Raw genomic sequence first — 19,758 nt, 5'->3', positions numbered from 1 at the left:
GAACTGAATTGTCGTTTGTTATCCACAAGGAGTCCACGCCTCAGCGTCAAAATGTTTACATCCAGCTATGGCAAGGTACAGCTTTGACCTTTCTCCTCCCCTGTTATGAGTAAAATATGATGCAAACAGCAATGAATAGTCAGTTTCGAGCTGTGCGCCATGCCAGTCTGTACGCGCAAATATGCTCGCAAACAGAGAACACCACTGAGTCCGGATTCAGCGCGAAATGCCAGAGGAGAGGGAGTTAACCTGACACTTAACGAGCAAATCCGGTGTGGTCTAGTGGCTAGGATACCTGGCTTTCACCCAGGAGGCCCGGGTTCGATTCCCGGTACCGGAAGGGAAGTTTTTGCGCACACGACCCTCCATGTTTTGGCCCTCCAACCCTCGTTTGTCGCCCTCCTTCCGGAGCTTCAACCGAGCGTAATCGGGGAAAACAGGCACGAGATGCAATTACTGTCAGCACCGGGATAAAGGGAGAAGAGGCACTGGTCCCCTGTTGGGCTGCTACCAGCGTCAGTGGCAAGTCGGTGAAGTCGCCAGTTGCGCCAGAAGCCAGCAATTACGCGTTCCAGTTATTCACATTGCCTGCAGCTGCTCCATCCCACAACAAGTGTGAGCCCGGATAGCTCAGTCGGTAGAGCATTAGGCTTTTAACCTAAGGGTCCAGGGTTCGAGTCCCTGTCCGGGCGAAGATTTTAACGCTTCCGTAATGGCTCGTCTCGTAGCGCTGGTAGCCCTGTCGTAATCAGTGCACGGAGTTCGTTTCCTGTCAACATACTGCGCAGAACGGTTTGAGTTTTCACGATTCGAGGGAACTTTTGGCTGCGAGCAGTCGTGGCCGAGTGGTTAAGGCGTCTGACTAGAAATCAGATTCCCTCTGGGAGCGTAGGTTCGAGTCCTACCGACTGCGTCTCTCTTTTTTATTTTTTTGTTTAAGAAGAAGGAGCAGAAAATTTCGCAGTTTGCCTGTCGTTTTGGTACTTCGCTACACCTCACCTCTCACAGCCGTTTATATCGCCTGTCCTCTTGATAAGGGCGAATTCCAAGCGTCAGCTTTCGCGTCAGCCGAGCAAAGTCGGGACAAGTCGGGACATACTACAGGATGGCCTGCGTGGAGCAACGACGGAAAGAAAACGTTAATTTAACAGCACGTGGCTCACATACTCATACGTAAAAATTTGCGCCCGTTGCGGTGGCCGGGAATCGAACCCGGATCAACTGCTTGGAAGGCAACTATGCTCACCATTACACCACCACCGCACAGCCGATGCTCGTAACGCCGCGCTGTGTCGGCTTCTCGCCCGCCGGCAGCGGCCCACGGTGATAGTAGCTGTAGGCGCTTTACGAGGTAGGAGGGTGCATCCACACGCGTTCGGGCAGCGCCTCCACGCACGCTGCGTCTTTGGGCAAGACTCGTCGCCGCGGCCGCAAGGTTACTCACACGATAGTGATGAGCGGTCGCTTTAAGGCAGTGTAGTGGGGGACTCCGCGTGTGTAGCACTTTTTTCGGTTGTATCCGGCGTCGTTGGGTGGCAATCCCACTTTCCCTGCAGACAGCTACTCTGGAATATGCTCGGGAAGCACGGTCGACCGCCCCCAACAAATGCAACTAAAAAAATGAGAACAACAACAAAAAAAGCGGCAGGTTGTTCGCCTACCACGCGGGCGGCCCGGGTTCGATTCCCGGCCGATGCATCGTTTTGCTGTTCTCGCTATAATGCTGCCGCGCCGATTGCTCGTTTGAGCTGCGTCAGCCTCAGGAATGTATAGCAGGATTCGCTGTGAGAAGAACCAAACACGCAGCACGCAAGAGACCGTACTTGGACGGACGCGTGCTATATCTGAACTCTAGCGTCAGCCTGGCCCTACAGGCCGCTGTGTTCAGGTGCCGCAAGGGCGATGTACTGTAACCTCAGGCAGTGCTGCTTTCCGTTGGAAGAGCCGCGGCAGCAGTTTAATCTAGCAATTCGGGAAAGCACGTGTAGCAACACAACAGATTCTTGAGAAAGCGCAAACTGTCTATCTCTAATATGCGAGACTTACCAAGTTTCCTGGGACGTTGGTCGCAAACGTGCCTCGGTAGCGCAGTGGGCAGCGCGTAAGTCTCATAATCTTAAGGTCGTGAGTTCGATCCTCACCTGGGGCATTTAATTTGCTGTACATCATGGCTGAATTAACGGCGTTGCTGTTGCTAGGGAACGAACTGAATTGTCGTTTGTTATCCACAAGGAGTCCACGCCTCAGCGTCAAAATGTTTACATCCAGCTATGGCAAGGTACAGCTTTGACCTTTCTCCTCCCCTGTTATGAGTAAAATATGATGCAAACAGCAATGAATAGTCAGTTTCGAGCTGTGCGCCATGCCAGTCTGTACGCGCAAATATGCTCGCAAACAGAGAACACCACTGAGTCCGGATTCAGCGCGAAATGCCAGAGGAGAGGGAGTTAACCTGACACTTAACGAGCAAATCCGGTGTGGTCTAGTGGCTAGGATACCTGGCTTTCACCCAGGAGGCCCGGGTTCGATTCCCGGTACCGGAAGGGAAGTTTTTGCGCACACGACCCTCCATGTTTTGGCCCTCCAACCCTCGTTTGTCGCCCTCCTTCCGGAGCTTCAACCGAGCGTAATCGGGGAAAACAGGCACGAGATGCAATTACTGTCAGCACCGGGATAAAGGGAGAAGAGGCACTGGTCCCCTGTTGGGCTGCTACCAGCGTCAGTGGCAAGTCGGTGAAGTCGCCAGTTGCGCCAGAAGCCAGCAATTACGCGTTCCAGTTATTCACATTGCCTGCAGCTGCTCCATCCCACAACAAGTGTGAGCCCGGATAGCTCAGTCGGTAGAGCATTAGGCTTTTAACCTAAGGGTCCAGGGTTCGAGTCCCTGTCCGGGCGAAGATTTTAACGCTTCCGTAATGGCTCGTCTCGTAGCGCTGGTAGCCCTGTCGTAATCAGTGCACGGAGTTCGTTTCCTGTCAACATACTGCGCAGAACGGTTTGAGTTTTCACGATTCGAGGGAACTTTTGGCTGCGAGCAGTCGTGGCCGAGTGGTTAAGGCGTCTGACTAGAAATCAGATTCCCTCTGGGAGCGTAGGTTCGAGTCCTACCGACTGCGTCTCTCTTTTTTATTTTTTTGTTTAAGAAGAAGGAGCAGAAAATTTCGCAGTTTGCCTGTCGTTTTGGTACTTCGCTACACCTCACCTCTCACAGCCGTTTATATCGCCTGTCCTCTTGATAAGGGCGAATTCCAAGCGTCAGCTTTCGCGTCAGCCGAGCAAAGTCGGGACAAGTCGGGACATACTACAGGATGGCCTGCGTGGAGCAACGACGGAAAGAAAACGTTAATTTAACAGCACGTGGCTCACATACTCATACGTAAAAATTTGCGCCCGTTGCGGTGGCCGGGAATCGAACCCGGATCAACTGCTTGGAAGGCAACTATGCTCACCATTACACCACCACCGCACAGCCGATGCTCGTAACGCCGCGCTGTGTCGGCTTCTCGCCCGCCGGCAGCGGCCCACGGTGATAGTAGCTGTAGGCGCTTTACGAGGTAGGAGGGTGCATCCACACGCGTTCGGGCAGCGCCTCCACGCACGCTGCGTCTTTGGGCAAGACTCGTCGCCGCGGCCGCAAGGTTACTCACACGATAGTGATGAGCGGTCGCTTTAAGGCAGTGTAGTGGGGGACTCCGCGTGTGTAGCACTTTTTTCGGTTGTATCCGGCGTCGTTGGGTGGCAATCCCACTTTCCCTGCAGACAGCTACTCTGGAATATGCTCGGGAAGCACGGTCGACCGCCCCCAACAAATGCAACTAAAAAAATGAGAACAACAACAAAAAAAGCGGCAGGTTGTTCGCCTACCACGCGGGCGGCCCGGGTTCGATTCCCGGCCGATGCATCGTTTTGCTGTTCTCGCTATAATGCTGCCGCGCCGATTGCTCGTTTGAGCTGCGTCAGCCTCAGGAATGTATAGCAGGATTCGCTGTGAGAAGAACCAAACACGCAGCACGCAAGAGACCGTACTTGGACGGACGCGTGCTATATCTGAACTCTAGCGTCAGCCTGGCCCTACAGGCCGCTGTGTTCAGGTGCCGCAAGGGCGATGTACTGTAACCTCAGGCAGTGCTGCTTTCCGTTGGAAGAGCCGCGGCAGCAGTTTAATCTAGCAATTCGGGAAAGCACGTGTAGCAACACAACAGATTCTTGAGAAAGCGCAAACTGTCTATCTCTAATATGCGAGACTTACCAAGTTTCCTGGGACGTTGGTCGCAAACGTGCCTCGGTAGCGCAGTGGGCAGCGCGTAAGTCTCATAATCTTAAGGTCGTGAGTTCGATCCTCACCTGGGGCATTTAATTTGCTGTACATCATGGCTGAATTAACGGCGTTGCTGTTGCTAGGGAACGAACTGAATTGTCGTTTGTTATCCACAAGGAGTCCACGCCTCAGCGTCAAAATGTTTACATCCAGCTATGGCAAGGTACAGCTTTGACCTTTCTCCTCCCCTGTTATGAGTAAAATATGATGCAAACAGCAATGAATAGTCAGTTTCGAGCTGTGCGCCATGCCAGTCTGTACGCGCAAATATGCTCGCAAACAGAGAACACCACTGAGTCCGGATTCAGCGCGAAATGCCAGAGGAGAGGGAGTTAACCTGACACTTAACGAGCAAATCCGGTGTGGTCTAGTGGCTAGGATACCTGGCTTTCACCCAGGAGGCCCGGGTTCGATTCCCGGTACCGGAAGGGAAGTTTTTGCGCACACGACCCTCCATGTTTTGGCCCTCCAACCCTCGTTTGTCGCCCTCCTTCCGGAGCTTCAACCGAGCGTAATCGGGGAAAACAGGCACGAGATGCAATTACTGTCAGCACCGGGATAAAGGGAGAAGAGGCACTGGTCCCCTGTTGGGCTGCTACCAGCGTCAGTGGCAAGTCGGTGAAGTCGCCAGTTGCGCCAGAAGCCAGCAATTACGCGTTCCAGTTATTCACATTGCCTGCAGCTGCTCCATCCCACAACAAGTGTGAGCCCGGATAGCTCAGTCGGTAGAGCATTAGGCTTTTAACCTAAGGGTCCAGGGTTCGAGTCCCTGTCCGGGCGAAGATTTTAACGCTTCCGTAATGGCTCGTCTCGTAGCGCTGGTAGCCCTGTCGTAATCAGTGCACGGAGTTCGTTTCCTGTCAACATACTGCGCAGAACGGTTTGAGTTTTCACGATTCGAGGGAACTTTTGGCTGCGAGCAGTCGTGGCCGAGTGGTTAAGGCGTCTGACTAGAAATCAGATTCCCTCTGGGAGCGTAGGTTCGAGTCCTACCGACTGCGTCTCTCTTTTTTATTTTTTTGTTTAAGAAGAAGGAGCAGAAAATTTCGCAGTTTGCCTGTCGTTTTGGTACTTCGCTACACCTCACCTCTCACAGCCGTTTATATCGCCTGTCCTCTTGATAAGGGCGAATTCCAAGCGTCAGCTTTCGCGTCAGCCGAGCAAAGTCGGGACAAGTCGGGACATACTACAGGATGGCCTGCGTGGAGCAACGACGGAAAGAAAACGTTAATTTAACAGCACGTGGCTCACATACTCATACGTAAAAATTTGCGCCCGTTGCGGTGGCCGGGAATCGAACCCGGATCAACTGCTTGGAAGGCAACTATGCTCACCATTACACCACCACCGCACAGCCGATGCTCGTAACGCCGCGCTGTGTCGGCTTCTCGCCCGCCGGCAGCGGCCCACGGTGATAGTAGCTGTAGGCGCTTTACGAGGTAGGAGGGTGCATCCACACGCGTTCGGGCAGCGCCTCCACGCACGCTGCGTCTTTGGGCAAGACTCGTCGCCGCGGCCGCAAGGTTACTCACACGATAGTGATGAGCGGTCGCTTTAAGGCAGTGTAGTGGGGGACTCCGCGTGTGTAGCACTTTTTTCGGTTGTATCCGGCGTCGTTGGGTGGCAATCCCACTTTCCCTGCAGACAGCTACTCTGGAATATGCTCGGGAAGCACGGTCGACCGCCCCCAACAAATGCAACTAAAAAAATGAGAACAACAACAAAAAAAGCGGCAGGTTGTTCGCCTACCACGCGGGCGGCCCGGGTTCGATTCCCGGCCGATGCATCGTTTTGCTGTTCTCGCTATAATGCTGCCGCGCCGATTGCTCGTTTGAGCTGCGTCAGCCTCAGGAATGTATAGCAGGATTCGCTGTGAGAAGAACCAAACACGCAGCACGCAAGAGACCGTACTTGGACGGACGCGTGCTATATCTGAACTCTAGCGTCAGCCTGGCCCTACAGGCCGCTGTGTTCAGGTGCCGCAAGGGCGATGTACTGTAACCTCAGGCAGTGCTGCTTTCCGTTGGAAGAGCCGCGGCAGCAGTTTAATCTAGCAATTCGGGAAAGCACGTGTAGCAACACAACAGATTCTTGAGAAAGCGCAAACTGTCTATCTCTAATATGCGAGGCTTACCAAGTTTCCTGGGACGTTGGTCGCAAACGTGCCTCGGTAGCGCAGTGGGCAGCGCGTAAGTCTCATAATCTTAAGGTCGTGAGTTCGATCCTCACCTGGGGCATTTAATTTGCTGTACATCATGGCTGAATTAACGGCGTTGCTGTTGCTAGGGAACGAACTGAATTGTCGTTTGTTATCCACAAGGAGTCCACGCCTCAGCGTCAAAATGTTTACATCCAGCTATGGCAAGGTACAGCTTTGACCTTTCTCCTCCCCTGTTATGAGTAAAATATGATGCAAACAGCAATGAATAGTCAGTTTCGAGCTGTGCGCCATGCCAGTCTGTACGCGCAAATATGCTCGCAAACAGAGAACACCACTGAGTCCGGATTCAGCGCGAAATGCCAGAGGAGAGGGAGTTAACCTGACACTTAACGAGCAAATCCGGTGTGGTCTAGTGGCTAGGATACCTGGCTTTCACCCAGGAGGCCCGGGTTCGATTCCCGGTACCGGAAGGGAAGTTTTTGCGCACACGACCCTCCATGTTTTGGCCCTCCAACCCTCGTTTGTCGCCCTCCTTCCGGAGCTTCAACCGAGCGTAATCGGGGAAAACAGGCACGAGATGCAATTACTGTCAGCACCGGGATAAAGGGAGAAGAGGCACTGGTCCCCTGTTGGGCTGCTACCAGCGTCAGTGGCAAGTCGGTGAAGTCGCCAGTTGCGCCAGAAGCCAGCAATTACGCGTTCCAGTTATTCACATTGCCTGCAGCTGCTCCATCCCACAACAAGTGTGAGCCCGGATAGCTCAGTCGGTAGAGCATTAGGCTTTTAACCTAAGGGTCCAGGGTTCGAGTCCCTGTCCGGGCGAAGATTTTAACGCTTCCGTAATGGCTCGTCTCGTAGCGCTGGTAGCCCTGTCGTAATCAGTGCACGGAGTTCGTTTCCTGTCAACATACTGCGCAGAACGGTTTGAGTTTTCACGATTCGAGGGAACTTTTGGCTGCGAGCAGTCGTGGCCGAGTGGTTAAGGCGTCTGACTAGAAATCAGATTCCCTCTGGGAGCGTAGGTTCGAGTCCTACCGACTGCGTCTCTCTTTTTTATTTTTTTGTTTAAGAAGAAGGAGCAGAAAATTTCGCAGTTTGCCTGTCGTTTTGGTACTTCGCTACACCTCACCTCTCACAGCCGTTTATATCGCCTGTCCTCTTGATAAGGGCGAATTCCAAGCGTCAGCTTTCGCGTCAGCCGAGCAAAGTCGGGACAAGTCGGGACATACTACAGGATGGCCTGCGTGGAGCAACGACGGAAAGAAAACGTTAATTTAACAGCACGTGGCTCACATACTCATACGTAAAAATTTGCGCCCGTTGCGGTGGCCGGGAATCGAACCCGGATCAACTGCTTGGAAGGCAACTATGCTCACCATTACACCACCACCGCACAGCCGATGCTCGTAACGCCGCGCTGTGTCGGCTTCCCGCCCGCCGGCAGCGGCCCACGGTGATAGTAGCTGTAGGCGCTTTACGAGGTAGGAGGGTGCATCCACACGCGTTCGGGCAGCGCCTCCACGCACGCTGCGTCTTTGGGCAAGACTCGTCGCCGCGGCCGCAAGGTTACTCACACGATAGTGATGAGCGGTCGCTTTAAGGCAGTGTAGTGGGGGACTCCGCGTGTGTAGCACTTTTTTCGGTTGTATCCGGCGTCGTTGGGTGGCAATCCCACTTTCCCTGCAGACAGCTACTCTGGAATATGCTCGGGAAGCACGGTCGACCGCCCCCAACAAATGCAACTAAAAAAATGAGAACAACAACAAAAAAAGCGGCAGGTTGTTCGCCTACCACGCGGGCGGCCCGGGTTCGATTCCCGGCCGATGCATCGTTTTGCTGTTCTCGCTATAATGCTGCCGCGCCGATTGCTCGTTTGAGCTGCGTCAGCCTCAGGAATGTATAGCAGGATTCGCTGTGAGAAGAACCAAACACGCAGCACGCAAGAGACCGTACTTGGACGGACGCGTGCTATATCTGAACTCTAGCGTCAGCCTGGCCCTACAGGCCGCTGTGTTCAGGTGCCGCAAGGGCGATGTACTGTAACCTCAGGCAGTGCTGCTTTCCGTTGGAAGAGCCGCGGCAGCAGTTTAATCTAGCAATTCGGGAAAGCACGTGTAGCAACACAACAGATTCTTGAGAAAGCGCAAACTGTCTATCTCTAATATGCGAGGCTTACCAAGTTTCCTGGGACGTTGGTCGCAAACGTGCCTCGGTAGCGCAGTGGGCAGCGCGTAAGTCTCATAATCTTAAGGTCGTGAGTTCGATCCTCACCTGGGGCATTTAATTTGCTGTACATCATGGCTGAATTAACGGCGTTGCTGTTGCTAGGGAACGAACTGAATTGTCGTTTGTTATCCACAAGGAGTCCACGCCTCAGCGTCAAAATGTTTACATCCAGCTATGGCAAGGTACAGCTTTGACCTTTCTCCTCCCCTGTTATGAGTAAAATATGATGCAAACAGCAATGAATAGTCAGTTTCGAGCTGTGCGCCATGCCAGTCTGTACGCGCAAATATGCTCGCAAACAGAGAACACCACTGAGTCCGGATTCAGCGCGAAATGCCAGAGGAGAGGGAGTTAACCTGACACTTAACGAGCAAATCCGGTGTGGTCTAGTGGCTAGGATACCTGGCTTTCACCCAGGAGGCCCGGGTTCGATTCCCGGTACCGGAAGGGAAGTTTTTGCGCACACGACCCTCCATGTTTTGGCCCTCCAACCCTCGTTTGTCGCCCTCCTTCCGGAGCTTCAACCGAGCGTAATCGGGGAAAACAGGCACGAGATGCAATTACTGTCAGCACCGGGATAAAGGGAGAAGAGGCACTGGTCCCCTGTTGGGCTGCTACCAGCGTCAGTGGCAAGTCGGTGAAGTCGCCAGTTGCGCCAGAAGCCAGCAATTACGCGTTCCAGTTATTCACATTGCCTGCAGCTGCTCCATCCCACAACAAGTGTGAGCCCGGATAGCTCAGTCGGTAGAGCATTAGGCTTTTAACCTAAGGGTCCAGGGTTCGAGTCCCTGTCCGGGCGAAGATTTTAACGCTTCCGTAATGGCTCGTCTCGTAGCGCTGGTAGCCCTGTCGTAATCAGTGCACGGAGTTCGTTTCCTGTCAACATACTGCGCAGAACGGTTTGAGTTTTCACGATTCGAGGGAACTTTTGGCTGCGAGCAGTCGTGGCCGAGTGGTTAAGGCGTCTGACTAGAAATCAGATTCCCTCTGGGAGCGTAGGTTCGAGTCCTACCGACTGCGTCTCTCTTTTTTATTTTTTTGTTTAAGAAGAAGGAGCAGAAAATTTCGCAGTTTGCCTGTCGTTTTGGTACTTCGCTACACCTCACCTCTCACAGCCGTTTATATCGCCTGTCCTCTTGATAAGGGCGAATTCCAAGCGTCAGCTTTCGCGTCAGCCGAGCAAAGTCGGGACAAGTCGGGACATACTACAGGATGGCCTGCGTGGAGCAACGACGGAAAGAAAACGTTAATTTAACAGCACGTGGCTCACATACTCATACGTAAAAATTTGCGCCCGTTGCGGTGGCCGGGAATCGAACCCGGATCAACTGCTTGGAAGGCAACTATGCTCACCATTACACCACCACCGCACAGCCGATGCTCGTAACGCCGCGCTGTGTCGGCTTCCCGCCCGCCGGCAGCGGCCCACGGTGATAGTAGCTGTAGGCGCTTTACGAGGTAGGAGGGTGCATCCACACGCGTTCGGGCAGCGCCTCCACGCACGCTGCGTCTTTGGGCAAGACTCGTCGCCGCGGCCGCAAGGTTACTCACACGATAGTGATGAGCGGTCGCTTTAAGGCAGTGTAGTGGGGGACTCCGCGTGTGTAGCACTTTTTTCGGTTGTATCCGGCGTCGTTGGGTGGCAATCCCACTTTCCCTGCAGACAGCTACTCTGGAATATGCTCGGGAAGCACGGTCGACCGCCCCCAACAAATGCAACTAAAAAAATGAGAACAACAACAAAAAAAGCGGCAGGTTGTTCGCCTACCACGCGGGCGGCCCGGGTTCGATTCCCGGCCGATGCATCGTTTTGCTGTTCTCGCTATAATGCTGCCGCGCCGATTGCTCGTTTGAGCTGCGTCAGCCTCAGGAATGTATAGCAGGATTCGCTGTGAGAAGAACCAAACACGCAGCACGCAAGAGACCGTACTTGGACGGACGCGTGCTATATCTGAACTCTAGCGTCAGCCTGGCCCTACAGGCCGCTGTGTTCAGGTGCCGCAAGGGCGATGTACTGTAACCTCAGGCAGTGCTGCTTTCCGTTGGAAGAGCCGCGGCAGCAGTTTAATCTAGCAATTCGGGAAAGCACGTGTAGCAACACAACAGATTCTTGAGAAAGCGCAAACTGTCTATCTCTAATATGCGAGGCTTACCAAGTTTCCTGGGACGTTGGTCGCAAACGTGCCTCGGTAGCGCAGTGGGCAGCGCGTAAGTCTCATAATCTTAAGGTCGTGAGTTCGATCCTCACCTGGGGCATTTAATTTGCTGTACATCATGGCTGAATTAACGGCGTTGCTTTTGCTAGGGAACGAACTGAATTGTCGTTTGTTATCCACAAGGAGTCCACGCCTCAGCGTCAAAATGTTTACATCCAGCTATGGCAAGGTACAGCTTTGACCTTTCTCCTCCCCTGTTATGAGTAAAATATGATGCAAACAGCAATGAATAGTCAGTTTCGAGCTGTGCGCCATGCCAGTCTGTACGCGCAAATATGCTCGCAAACAGAGAACACCACTGAGTCCGGATTCAGCGCGAAATGCCAGAGGAGAGGGAGTTAACCTGACACTTAACGAGCAAATCCGGTGTGGTCTAGTGGCTAGGATACCTGGCTTTCACCCAGGAGGCCCGGGTTCGATTCCCGGTACCGGAAGGGAAGTTTTTGCGCACACGACCCTCCATGTTTTGGCCCTCCAACCCTCGTTTGTCGCCCTCCTTCCGGAGCTTCAACCGAGCGTAATCGGGGAAAACAGGCACGAGATGCAATTACTGTCAGCACCGGGATAAAGGGAGAAGAGGCACTGGTCCCCTGTTGGGCTGCTACCAGCGTCAGTGGCAAGTCGGTGAAGTCGCCAGTTGCGCCAGAAGCCAGCAATTACGCGTTCCAGTTATTCACATTGCCTGCAGCTGCTCCATCCCACAACAAGTGTGAGCCCGGATAGCTCAGTCGGTAGAGCATTAGGCTTTTAACCTAAGGGTCCAGGGTTCGAGTCCCTGTCCGGGCGAAGATTTTAACGCTTCCGTAATGGCTCGTCTCGTAGCGCTGGTAGCCCTGTCGTAATCAGTGCACGGAGTTCGTTTCCTGTCAACATACTGCGCAGAACGGTTTGAGTTTTCACGATTCGAGGGAACTTTTGGCTGCGAGCAGTCGTGGCCGAGTGGTTAAGGCGTCTGACTAGAAATCAGATTCCCTCTGGGAGCGTAGGTTCGAGTCCTACCGACTGCGTCTCTCTTTTTTATTTTTTTGTTTAAGAAGAAGGAGCAGAAAATTTCGCAGTTTGCCTGTCGTTTTGGTACTTCGCTACACCTCACCTCTCACAGCCGTTTATATCGCCTGTCCTCTTGATAAGGGCGAATTCCAAGCGTCAGCTTTCGCGTCAGCCGAGCAAAGTCGGGACAAGTCGGGACATACTACAGGATGGCCTGCGTGGAGCAACGACGGAAAGAAAACGTTAATTTAACAGCACGTGGCTCACATACTCATACGTAAAAATTTGCGCCCGTTGCGGTGGCCGGGAATCGAACCCGGATCAACTGCTTGGAAGGCAACTATGCTCACCATTACACCACCACCGCACAGCCGATGCTCGTAACGCCGCGCTGTGTCGGCTTCCCGCCCGCCGGCAGCGGCCCACGGTGATAGTAGCTGTAGGCGCTTTACGAGGTAGGAGGGTGCATCCACACGCGTTCGGGCAGCGCCTCCACGCACGCTGCGTCTTTGGGCAAGACTCGTCGCCGCGGCCGCAAGGTTACTCACACGATAGTGATGAGCGGTCGCTTTAAGGCAGTGTAGTGGGGGACTCCGCGTGTGTAGCACTTTTTTCGGTTGTATCCGGCGTCGTTGGGTGGCAATCCCACTTTCCCTGCAGACAGCTACTCTGGAATATGCTCGGGAAGCACGGTCGACCGCCCCCAACAAATGCAACTAAAAAAATGAGAACAACAACAAAAAAAGCGGCAGGTTGTTCGCCTACCACGCGGGCGGCCCGGGTTCGATTCCCGGCCGATGCATCGTTTTGCTGTTCTCGCTATAATGCTGCCGCGCCGATTGCTCGTTTGAGCTGCGTCAGCCTCAGGAATGTATAGCAGGATTCGCTGTGAGAAGAACCAAACACGCAGCACGCAAGAGACCGTACTTGGACGGACGCGTGCTATATCTGAACTCTAGCGTCAGCCTGGCCCTACAGGCCGCTGTGTTCAGGTGCCGCAAGGGCGATGTACTGTAACCTCAGGCAGTGCTGCTTTCCGTTGGAAGAGCCGCGGCAGCAGTTTAATCTAGCAATTCGGGAAAGCACGTGTAGCAACACAACAGATTCTTGAGAAAGCGCAAACTGTCTATCTCTAATATGCGAGGCTTACCAAGTTTCCTGGGACGTTGGTCGCAAACGTGCCTCGGTAGCGCAGTGGGCAGCGCGTAAGTCTCATAATCTTAAGGTCGTGAGTTCGATCCTCACCTGGGGCATTTAATTTGCTGTACATCATGGCTGAATTAACGGCGTTGCTGTTGCTAGGGAACGAACTGAATTGTCGTTTGTTATCCACAAGGAGTCCACGCCTCAGCGTCAAAATGTTTACATCCAGCTATGGCAAGGTACAGCTTTGACCTTTCTCCTCCCCTGTTATGAGTAAAATATGATGCAAACAGCAATGAATAGTCAGTTTCGAGCTGTGCGCCATGCCAGTCTGTACGCGCAAATATGCTCGCAAACAGAGAACACCACTGAGTCCGGATTCAGCGCGAAATGCCAGAGGAGAGGGAGTTAACCTGACACTTAACGAGCAAATCCGGTGTGGTCTAGTGGCTAGGATACCTGGCTTTCACCCAGGAGGCCCGGGTTCGATTCCCGGTACCGGAAGGGAAGTTTTTGCGCACACGACCCTCCATGTTTTGGCCCTCCAACCCTCGTTTGTCGCCCTCCTTCCGGAGCTTCAACCGAGCGTAATCGGGGAAAACAGGCACGAGATGCAATTACTGTCAGCACCGGGATAAAGGGAGAAGAGGCACTGGTCCCCTGTTGGGCTGCTACCAGCGTCAGTGGCAAGTCGGTGAAGTCGCCAGTTGCGCCAGAAGCCAGCAATTACGCGTTCCAGTTATTCACATTGCCTGCAGCTGCTCCATCCCACAACAAGTGTGAGCCCGGATAGCTCAGTCGGTAGAGCATTAGGCTTTTAACCTAAGGGTCCAGGGTTCGAGTCCCTGTCCGGGCGAAGATTTTAACGCTTCCGTAATGGCTCGTCTCGTAGCGCTGGTAGCCCTGTCGTAATCAGTGCACGGAGTTCGTTTCCTGTCAACATACTGCGCAGAACGGTTTGAGTTTTCACGATTCGAGGGAACTTTTGGCTGCGAGCAGTCGTGGCCGAGTGGTTAAGGCGTCTGACTAGAAATCAGATTCCCTCTGGGAGCGTAGGTTCGAGTCCTACCGACTGCGTCTCTCTTTTTTATTTTTTTGTTTAAGAAGAAGGAGCAGAAAATTTCGCAGTTTGCCTGTCGTTTTGGTACTTCGCTACACCTCACCTCTCACAGCCGTTTATATCGCCTGTCCTCTTGATAAGGGCGAATTCCAAGCGTCAGCTTTCGCGTCAGCCGAGCAAAGTCGGGACAAGTCGGGACATACTACAGGATGGCCTGCGTGGAGCAACGACGGAAAGAAAACGTTAATTTAACAGCACGTGGCTCACATACTCATACGTAAAAATTTGCGCCCGTTGCGGTGGCCGGGAATCGAACCCGGATCAACTGCTTGGAAGGCAACTATGCTCACCATTACACCACCACCGCACAGCCGATGCTCGTAACGCCGCGCTGTGTCGGCTTCCCGCCCGCCGGCAGCGGCCCACGGTGATAGTAGCTGTAGGCGCTTTACGAGGTAGGAGGGTGCATCCACACGCGTTCGGGCAGCGCCTCCACGCACGCTGCGTCTTTGGGCAAGACTCGTCGCCGCGGCCGCAAGGTTACTCACACGATAGTGATGAGCGGTCGCTTTAAGGCAGTGTAGTGGGGGACTCCGCGTGTGTAGCACTTTTTTCGGTTGTATCCGGCGTCGTTGGGTGGCAATCCCACTTTCCCTGCAGACAGCTACTCTGGAATATGCTCGGGAAGCACGGTCGACCGCCCCCAACAAATGCAACTAAAAAAATGAGAACAACAACAAAAAAAGCGGCAGGTTGTTCGCCTACCACGCGGGCGGCCCGGGTTCGATTCCCGGCCGATGCATCGTTTTGCTGTTCTCGCTATAATGCTGCCGCGCCGATTGCTCGTTTGAGCTGCGTCAGCCTCAGGAATGTATAGCAGGATTCGCTGTGAGAAGAACCAAACACGCAGCACGCAAGAGACCGTACTTGGACGGACGCGTGCTATATCTGAACTCTAGCGTCAGCCTGGCCCTACAGGCCGCTGTGTTCAGGTGCCGCAAGGGCGATGTACTGTAACCTCAGGCAGTGCTGCTTTCCGTTGGAAGAGCCGCGGCAGCAGTTTAATCTAGCAATTCGGGAAAGCACGTGTAGCAACACAACAGATTCTTGAGAAAGCGCAAACTGTCTATCTCTAATATGCGAGGCTTACCAAGTTTCCTGGGACGTTGGTCGCAAACGTGCCTCGGTAGCGCAGTGGGCAGCGCGTAAGTCTCATAATCTTAAGGTCGTGAGTTCGATCCTCACCTGGGGCATTTAATTTGCTGTACATCATGGCTGAATTAACGGCGTTGCTGTTGCTAGGGAACGAACTGAATTGTCGTTTGTTATCCACAAGGAGTCCACGCCTCAGCGTCAAAATGTTTACATCCAGCTATGGCAAGGTACAGCTTTGACCTTTCTCCTCCCCTGTTATGAGTAAAATATGATGCAAACAGCAATGAATAGTCAGTTTCGAGCTGTGCGCCATGCCAGTCTGTACGCGCAAATATGCTCGCAAACAGAGAACACCACTGAGTCCGGATTCAGCGCGAAATGCCAGAGGAGAGGGAGTTAACCTGACACTTAACGAGCAAATCCGGTGTGGTCTAGTGGCTAGGATACCTGGCTTTCACCCAGGAGGCCCGGGTTCGATTCCCGGTACCGGAAGGGAAGTTTTTGCGCACACGACCCTCCATGTTTTGGCCCTCCAACCCTCGTTTGTCGCCCTCCTTCCGGAGCTTCAACCGAGCGTAATCGGGGAAAACAGGCACGAGATGCAATTACTGTCAGCACCGGGATAAAGGGAGAAGAGGCACTGGTCCCCTGTTGGGCTGCTACCAGCGTCAGTGGCAAGTCGGTGAAGTCGCCAGTTGCGCCAGAAGCCAGCAATTACGCGTTCCAGTTATTCACATTGCCTGCAGCTGCTCCATCCCACAACAAGTGTGAGCCCGGATAGCTCAGTCGGTAGAGCATTAGGCTTTTAACCTAAGGGTCCAGGGTTCGAGTCCCTGTCCGGGCGAAGATTTTAACGCTTCCGTAATGGCTCGTCTCGTAGCGCTGGTAGCCCTGTCGTAATCAGTGCACGGAGTTCGTTTCCTGTCAACATACTGCGCAGAACGGTTTGAGTTTTCACGATTCGAGGGAACTTTTGGCTGCGAGCAGTCGTGGCCGAGTGGTTAAGGCGTCTGACTAGAAATCAGATTCCCTCTGGGAGCGTAGGTTCGAGTCCTACCGACTGCGTCTCTCTTTTTTATTTTTTTGTTTAAGAAGAAGGAGCAGAAAATTTCGCAGTTTGCCTGTCGTTTTGGTACTTCGCTACACCTCACCTCTCACAGCCGTTTATATCGCCTGTCCTCTTGATAAGGGCGAATTCCAAGCGTCAGCTTTCGCGTCAGCCGAGCAAAGTCGGGACAAGTCGGGACATACTACAGGATGGCCTGCGTGGAGCAACGACGGAAAGAAAACGTTAATTTAACAGCACGTGGCTCACATACTCATACGTAAAAATTTGCGCCCGTTGCGGTGGCCGGGAATCGAACCCGGATCAACTGCTTGGAAGGCAACTATGCTCACCATTACACCACCACCGCACAGCCGATGCTCGTAACGCCGCGCTGTGTCGGCTTCCCGCCCGCCGGCAGCGGCCCACGGTGATAGTAGCTGTAGGCGCTTTACGAGGTAGGAGGGTGCATCCACACGCGTTCGGGCAGCGCCTCCACGCACGCTGCGTCTTTGGGCAAGACTCGTCGCCGCGGCCGCAAGGTTACTCACACGATAGTGATGAGCGGTCGCTTTAAGGCAGTGTAGTGGGGGACTCCGCGTGTGTAGCACTTTTTTCGGTTGTATCCGGCGTCGTTGGGTGGCAATCCCACTTTCCCTGCAGACAGCTACTCTGGAATATGCTCGGGAAGCACGGTCGACCGCCCCCAACAAATGCAACTAAAAAAATGAGAACAACAACAAAAAAAGCGGCAGGTTGTTCGCCTACCACGCGGGCGGCCCGGGTTCGATTCCCGGCCGATGCATCGTTTTGCTGTTCTCGCTATAATGCTGCCGCGCCGATTGCTCGTTTGAGCTGCGTCAGCCTCAGGAATGTATAGCAGGATTCGCTGTGAGAAGAACCAAACACGCAGCACGCAAGAGACCGTACTTGGACGGACGCGTGCTATATCTGAACTCTAGCGTCAGCCTGGCCCTACAGGCCGCTGTGTTCAGGTGCCGCAAGGGCGATGTACTGTAACCTCAGGCAGTGCTGCTTTCCGTTGGAAGAGCCGCGGCAGCAGTTTAATCTAGCAATTCGGGAAAGCACGTGTAGCAACACAACAGATTCTTGAGAAAGCGCAAACTGTCTATCTCTAATATGCGAGGCTTACCAAGTTTCCTGGGACGTTGGTCGCAAACGTGCCTCGGTAGCGCAGTGGGCAGCGCGTAAGTCTCATAATCTTAAGGTCGTGAGTTCGATCCTCACCTGGGGCATTTAATTTGCTGTACATCATGGCTGAATTAACGGCGTTGCTGTTGCTAGGGAACGAACTGAATTGTCGTTTGTTATCCACAAGGAGTCCACGCCTCAGCGTCAAAATGTTTACATCCAGCTATGGCAAGGTACAGCTTTGACCTTTCTCCTCCCCTGTTATGAGTAAAATATGATGCAAACAGCAATGAATAGTCAGTTTCGAGCTGTGCGCCATGCCAGTCTGTACGCGCAAATATGCTCGCAAACAGAGAACACCACTGAGTCCGGATTCAGCGCGAAATGCCAGAGGAGAGGGAGTTAACCTGACACTTAACGAGCAAATCCGGTGTGGTCTAGTGGCTAGGATACCTGGCTTTCACCCAGGAGGCCCGGGTTCGATTCCCGGTACCGGAAGGGAAGTTTTTGCGCACACGACCCTCCATGTTTTGGCCCTCCAACCCTCGTTTGTCGCCCTCCTTCCGGAGCTTCAACCGAGCGTAATCGGGGAAAACAGGCACGAGATGCAATTACTGTCAGCACCGGGATAAAGGGAGAAGAGGCACTGGTCCCCTGTTGGGCTGCTACCAGCGTCAGTGGCAAGTCGGTGAAGTCGCCAGTTGCGCCAGAAGCCAGCAATTACGCGTTCCAGTTATTCACATTGCCTGCAGCTGCTCCATCCCACAACAAGTGTGAGCCCGGATAGCTCAGTCGGTAGAGCATTAGGCTTTTAACCTAAGGGTCCAGGGTTCGAGTCCCTGTCCGGGCGAAGATTTTAACGCTTCCGTAATGGCTCGTCTCGTAGCGCTGGTAGCCCTGTCGTAATCAGTGCACGGAGTTCGTTTCCTGTCAACATACTGCGCAGAACGGTTTGAGTTTTCACGATTCGAGGGAACTTTTGGCTGCGAGCAGTCGTGGCCGAGTGGTTAAGGCGTCTGACTAGAAATCAGATTCCCTCTGGGAGCGTAGGTTCGAGTCCTACCGACTGCGTCTCTCTTTTTTATTTTTTTGTTTAAGAAGAAGGAGCAGAAAATTTCGCAGTTTGCCTGTCGTTTTGGTACTTCGCTACACCTCACCTCTCACAGCCGTTTATATCGCCTGTCCTCTTGATAAGGGCGAATTCCAAGCGTCAGCTTTCGCGTCAGCCGAGCAAAGTCGGGACAAGTCGGGACATACTACAGGATGGCCTGCGTGGAGCAACGACGGAAAGAAAACGTTAATTTAACAGCACGTGGCTCACATACTCATACGTAAAAATTTGCGCCCGTTGCGGTGGCCGGGAATCGAACCCGGATCAACTGCTTGGAAGGCAACTATGCTCACCATTACACCACCACCGCACAGCCGATGCTCGTAACGCCGCGCTGTGTCGGCTTCCCGCCCGCCGGCAGCGGCCCACGGTGATAGTAGCTGTAGGCGCTTTACGAGGTAGGAGGGTGCATCCACACGCGTTCGGGCAGCGCCTCCACGCACGCTGCGTCTTTGGGCAAGACTCGTCGCCGCGGCCGCAAGGTTACTCACACGATAGTGATGAGCGGTCGCTTTAAGGCAGTGTAGTGGGGGACTCCGCGTGTGTAGCACTTTTTTCGGTTGTATCCGGCGTCGTTGGGTGGCAATCCCACTTTCCCTGCAGACAGCTACTCTGGAATATGCTCGGGAAGCACGGTCGACCGCCCCCAACAAATGCAACTAAAAAAATGAGAACAACAACAAAAAAAGCGGCAGGTTGTTCGCCTACCACGCGGGCGGCCCGGGTTCGATTCCCGGCCGATGCATCGTTTTGCTGTTCTCGCTATAATGCTGCCGCGCCGATTGCTCGTTTGAGCTGCGTCAGCCTCAGGAATGTATAGCAGGATTCGCTGTGAGAAGAACCAAACACGCAGCACGCAAGAGACCGTACTTGGACGGACGCGTGCTATATCTGAACTCTAGCGTCAGCCTGGCCCTACAGGCCGCTGTGTTCAGGTGCCGCAAGGGCGATGTACTGTAACCTCAGGCAGTGCTGCTTTCCGTTGGAAGAGCCGCGGCAGCAGTTTAATCTAGCAATTCGGGAAAGCACGTGTAGCAACACAACAGATTCTTGAGAAAGCGCAAACTGTCTATCTCTAATATGCGAGGCTTACCAAGTTTCCTGGGACGTTGGTCGCAAACGTGCCTCGGTAGCGCAGTGGGCAGCGCGTAAGTCTCATAATCTTAAGGTCGTGAGTTCGA

General features: G+C 53.6%; 44 non-coding genes across 44 annotated transcripts; 35 read left to right on the top strand and 9 right to left on the bottom strand.

The window, feature by feature from the left end:
* Window positions 1-268: 268 nt before the first annotated feature.
* Trnae-uuc lies at window positions 269-340 on the top strand. Its single transcript has one exon. It is a non-coding gene; the product is annotated as a tRNA-Glu (tRNA).
* Window positions 341-619: 279 nt separating this feature from the next.
* Trnak-uuu lies at window positions 620-692 on the top strand. The gene has a single exon. It is a non-coding gene; the product is annotated as a tRNA-Lys (tRNA).
* Window positions 693-831: 139 nt separating this feature from the next.
* Trnas-aga lies at window positions 832-913 on the top strand. The gene has a single exon. It is a non-coding gene; the product is annotated as a tRNA-Ser (tRNA).
* A 278-nt stretch (window positions 914-1,191) lies between these two features.
* On the bottom strand, window positions 1,192-1,263 carry Trnag-ucc. The gene has a single exon. It is a non-coding gene; the product is annotated as a tRNA-Gly (tRNA).
* An 813-nt stretch (window positions 1,264-2,076) lies between these two features.
* Trnam-cau lies at window positions 2,077-2,149 on the top strand. Its single transcript has one exon. It is a non-coding gene; the product is annotated as a tRNA-Met (tRNA).
* Window positions 2,150-2,471: 322 nt separating this feature from the next.
* Window positions 2,472-2,543, top strand: Trnae-uuc. The gene has a single exon. It is a non-coding gene; the product is annotated as a tRNA-Glu (tRNA).
* Window positions 2,544-2,822: 279 nt separating this feature from the next.
* Trnak-uuu lies at window positions 2,823-2,895 on the top strand. Its single transcript has one exon. It is a non-coding gene; the product is annotated as a tRNA-Lys (tRNA).
* Window positions 2,896-3,034: 139 nt separating this feature from the next.
* Window positions 3,035-3,116, top strand: Trnas-aga. The gene has a single exon. It is a non-coding gene; the product is annotated as a tRNA-Ser (tRNA).
* Window positions 3,117-3,394: 278 nt separating this feature from the next.
* On the bottom strand, window positions 3,395-3,466 carry Trnag-ucc. Its single transcript has one exon. It is a non-coding gene; the product is annotated as a tRNA-Gly (tRNA).
* Window positions 3,467-4,279: 813 nt separating this feature from the next.
* Trnam-cau lies at window positions 4,280-4,352 on the top strand. Its single transcript has one exon. It is a non-coding gene; the product is annotated as a tRNA-Met (tRNA).
* Window positions 4,353-4,674: 322 nt separating this feature from the next.
* Window positions 4,675-4,746, top strand: Trnae-uuc. Its single transcript has one exon. It is a non-coding gene; the product is annotated as a tRNA-Glu (tRNA).
* A 279-nt stretch (window positions 4,747-5,025) lies between these two features.
* On the top strand, window positions 5,026-5,098 carry Trnak-uuu. Its single transcript has one exon. It is a non-coding gene; the product is annotated as a tRNA-Lys (tRNA).
* Window positions 5,099-5,237: 139 nt separating this feature from the next.
* Window positions 5,238-5,319, top strand: Trnas-aga. Its single transcript has one exon. It is a non-coding gene; the product is annotated as a tRNA-Ser (tRNA).
* A 278-nt stretch (window positions 5,320-5,597) lies between these two features.
* Trnag-ucc lies at window positions 5,598-5,669 on the bottom strand. The gene has a single exon. It is a non-coding gene; the product is annotated as a tRNA-Gly (tRNA).
* An 813-nt stretch (window positions 5,670-6,482) lies between these two features.
* Trnam-cau lies at window positions 6,483-6,555 on the top strand. The gene has a single exon. It is a non-coding gene; the product is annotated as a tRNA-Met (tRNA).
* Window positions 6,556-6,877: 322 nt separating this feature from the next.
* Window positions 6,878-6,949, top strand: Trnae-uuc. Its single transcript has one exon. It is a non-coding gene; the product is annotated as a tRNA-Glu (tRNA).
* A 279-nt stretch (window positions 6,950-7,228) lies between these two features.
* Trnak-uuu lies at window positions 7,229-7,301 on the top strand. The gene has a single exon. It is a non-coding gene; the product is annotated as a tRNA-Lys (tRNA).
* A 139-nt stretch (window positions 7,302-7,440) lies between these two features.
* Window positions 7,441-7,522, top strand: Trnas-aga. Its single transcript has one exon. It is a non-coding gene; the product is annotated as a tRNA-Ser (tRNA).
* A 278-nt stretch (window positions 7,523-7,800) lies between these two features.
* Trnag-ucc lies at window positions 7,801-7,872 on the bottom strand. Its single transcript has one exon. It is a non-coding gene; the product is annotated as a tRNA-Gly (tRNA).
* An 813-nt stretch (window positions 7,873-8,685) lies between these two features.
* Trnam-cau lies at window positions 8,686-8,758 on the top strand. Its single transcript has one exon. It is a non-coding gene; the product is annotated as a tRNA-Met (tRNA).
* Window positions 8,759-9,080: 322 nt separating this feature from the next.
* Trnae-uuc lies at window positions 9,081-9,152 on the top strand. Its single transcript has one exon. It is a non-coding gene; the product is annotated as a tRNA-Glu (tRNA).
* A 279-nt stretch (window positions 9,153-9,431) lies between these two features.
* Trnak-uuu lies at window positions 9,432-9,504 on the top strand. Its single transcript has one exon. It is a non-coding gene; the product is annotated as a tRNA-Lys (tRNA).
* Window positions 9,505-9,643: 139 nt separating this feature from the next.
* Trnas-aga lies at window positions 9,644-9,725 on the top strand. Its single transcript has one exon. It is a non-coding gene; the product is annotated as a tRNA-Ser (tRNA).
* Window positions 9,726-10,003: 278 nt separating this feature from the next.
* Trnag-ucc lies at window positions 10,004-10,075 on the bottom strand. Its single transcript has one exon. It is a non-coding gene; the product is annotated as a tRNA-Gly (tRNA).
* An 813-nt stretch (window positions 10,076-10,888) lies between these two features.
* On the top strand, window positions 10,889-10,961 carry Trnam-cau. The gene has a single exon. It is a non-coding gene; the product is annotated as a tRNA-Met (tRNA).
* Window positions 10,962-11,283: 322 nt separating this feature from the next.
* Trnae-uuc lies at window positions 11,284-11,355 on the top strand. The gene has a single exon. It is a non-coding gene; the product is annotated as a tRNA-Glu (tRNA).
* Window positions 11,356-11,634: 279 nt separating this feature from the next.
* Trnak-uuu lies at window positions 11,635-11,707 on the top strand. The gene has a single exon. It is a non-coding gene; the product is annotated as a tRNA-Lys (tRNA).
* A 139-nt stretch (window positions 11,708-11,846) lies between these two features.
* Trnas-aga lies at window positions 11,847-11,928 on the top strand. Its single transcript has one exon. It is a non-coding gene; the product is annotated as a tRNA-Ser (tRNA).
* A 278-nt stretch (window positions 11,929-12,206) lies between these two features.
* Window positions 12,207-12,278, bottom strand: Trnag-ucc. The gene has a single exon. It is a non-coding gene; the product is annotated as a tRNA-Gly (tRNA).
* Window positions 12,279-13,091: 813 nt separating this feature from the next.
* On the top strand, window positions 13,092-13,164 carry Trnam-cau. The gene has a single exon. It is a non-coding gene; the product is annotated as a tRNA-Met (tRNA).
* A 322-nt stretch (window positions 13,165-13,486) lies between these two features.
* Window positions 13,487-13,558, top strand: Trnae-uuc. The gene has a single exon. It is a non-coding gene; the product is annotated as a tRNA-Glu (tRNA).
* Window positions 13,559-13,837: 279 nt separating this feature from the next.
* Window positions 13,838-13,910, top strand: Trnak-uuu. The gene has a single exon. It is a non-coding gene; the product is annotated as a tRNA-Lys (tRNA).
* A 139-nt stretch (window positions 13,911-14,049) lies between these two features.
* On the top strand, window positions 14,050-14,131 carry Trnas-aga. The gene has a single exon. It is a non-coding gene; the product is annotated as a tRNA-Ser (tRNA).
* A 278-nt stretch (window positions 14,132-14,409) lies between these two features.
* Trnag-ucc lies at window positions 14,410-14,481 on the bottom strand. The gene has a single exon. It is a non-coding gene; the product is annotated as a tRNA-Gly (tRNA).
* Window positions 14,482-15,294: 813 nt separating this feature from the next.
* Window positions 15,295-15,367, top strand: Trnam-cau. Its single transcript has one exon. It is a non-coding gene; the product is annotated as a tRNA-Met (tRNA).
* A 322-nt stretch (window positions 15,368-15,689) lies between these two features.
* On the top strand, window positions 15,690-15,761 carry Trnae-uuc. The gene has a single exon. It is a non-coding gene; the product is annotated as a tRNA-Glu (tRNA).
* Window positions 15,762-16,040: 279 nt separating this feature from the next.
* On the top strand, window positions 16,041-16,113 carry Trnak-uuu. Its single transcript has one exon. It is a non-coding gene; the product is annotated as a tRNA-Lys (tRNA).
* A 139-nt stretch (window positions 16,114-16,252) lies between these two features.
* On the top strand, window positions 16,253-16,334 carry Trnas-aga. The gene has a single exon. It is a non-coding gene; the product is annotated as a tRNA-Ser (tRNA).
* Window positions 16,335-16,612: 278 nt separating this feature from the next.
* On the bottom strand, window positions 16,613-16,684 carry Trnag-ucc. The gene has a single exon. It is a non-coding gene; the product is annotated as a tRNA-Gly (tRNA).
* Window positions 16,685-17,497: 813 nt separating this feature from the next.
* Window positions 17,498-17,570, top strand: Trnam-cau. The gene has a single exon. It is a non-coding gene; the product is annotated as a tRNA-Met (tRNA).
* A 322-nt stretch (window positions 17,571-17,892) lies between these two features.
* Window positions 17,893-17,964, top strand: Trnae-uuc. The gene has a single exon. It is a non-coding gene; the product is annotated as a tRNA-Glu (tRNA).
* Window positions 17,965-18,243: 279 nt separating this feature from the next.
* Trnak-uuu lies at window positions 18,244-18,316 on the top strand. Its single transcript has one exon. It is a non-coding gene; the product is annotated as a tRNA-Lys (tRNA).
* A 139-nt stretch (window positions 18,317-18,455) lies between these two features.
* Trnas-aga lies at window positions 18,456-18,537 on the top strand. Its single transcript has one exon. It is a non-coding gene; the product is annotated as a tRNA-Ser (tRNA).
* Window positions 18,538-18,815: 278 nt separating this feature from the next.
* Trnag-ucc lies at window positions 18,816-18,887 on the bottom strand. The gene has a single exon. It is a non-coding gene; the product is annotated as a tRNA-Gly (tRNA).
* Between the last annotated feature and the right edge of the window lie 871 nt (window positions 18,888-19,758).

Source organism: Schistocerca americana, unplaced genomic scaffold (assembly GCF_021461395.2).
Source record: "Schistocerca americana isolate TAMUIC-IGC-003095 unplaced genomic scaffold, iqSchAmer2.1 HiC_scaffold_700, whole genome shotgun sequence".
NCBI classification, from domain to species: Eukaryota; Metazoa; Arthropoda; class Insecta; order Orthoptera; family Acrididae; genus Schistocerca; species Schistocerca americana.
The sequence above is the reverse complement of the archived record's forward strand: the minus strand, read 5'-3'. Positions and strand labels throughout refer to the sequence as shown.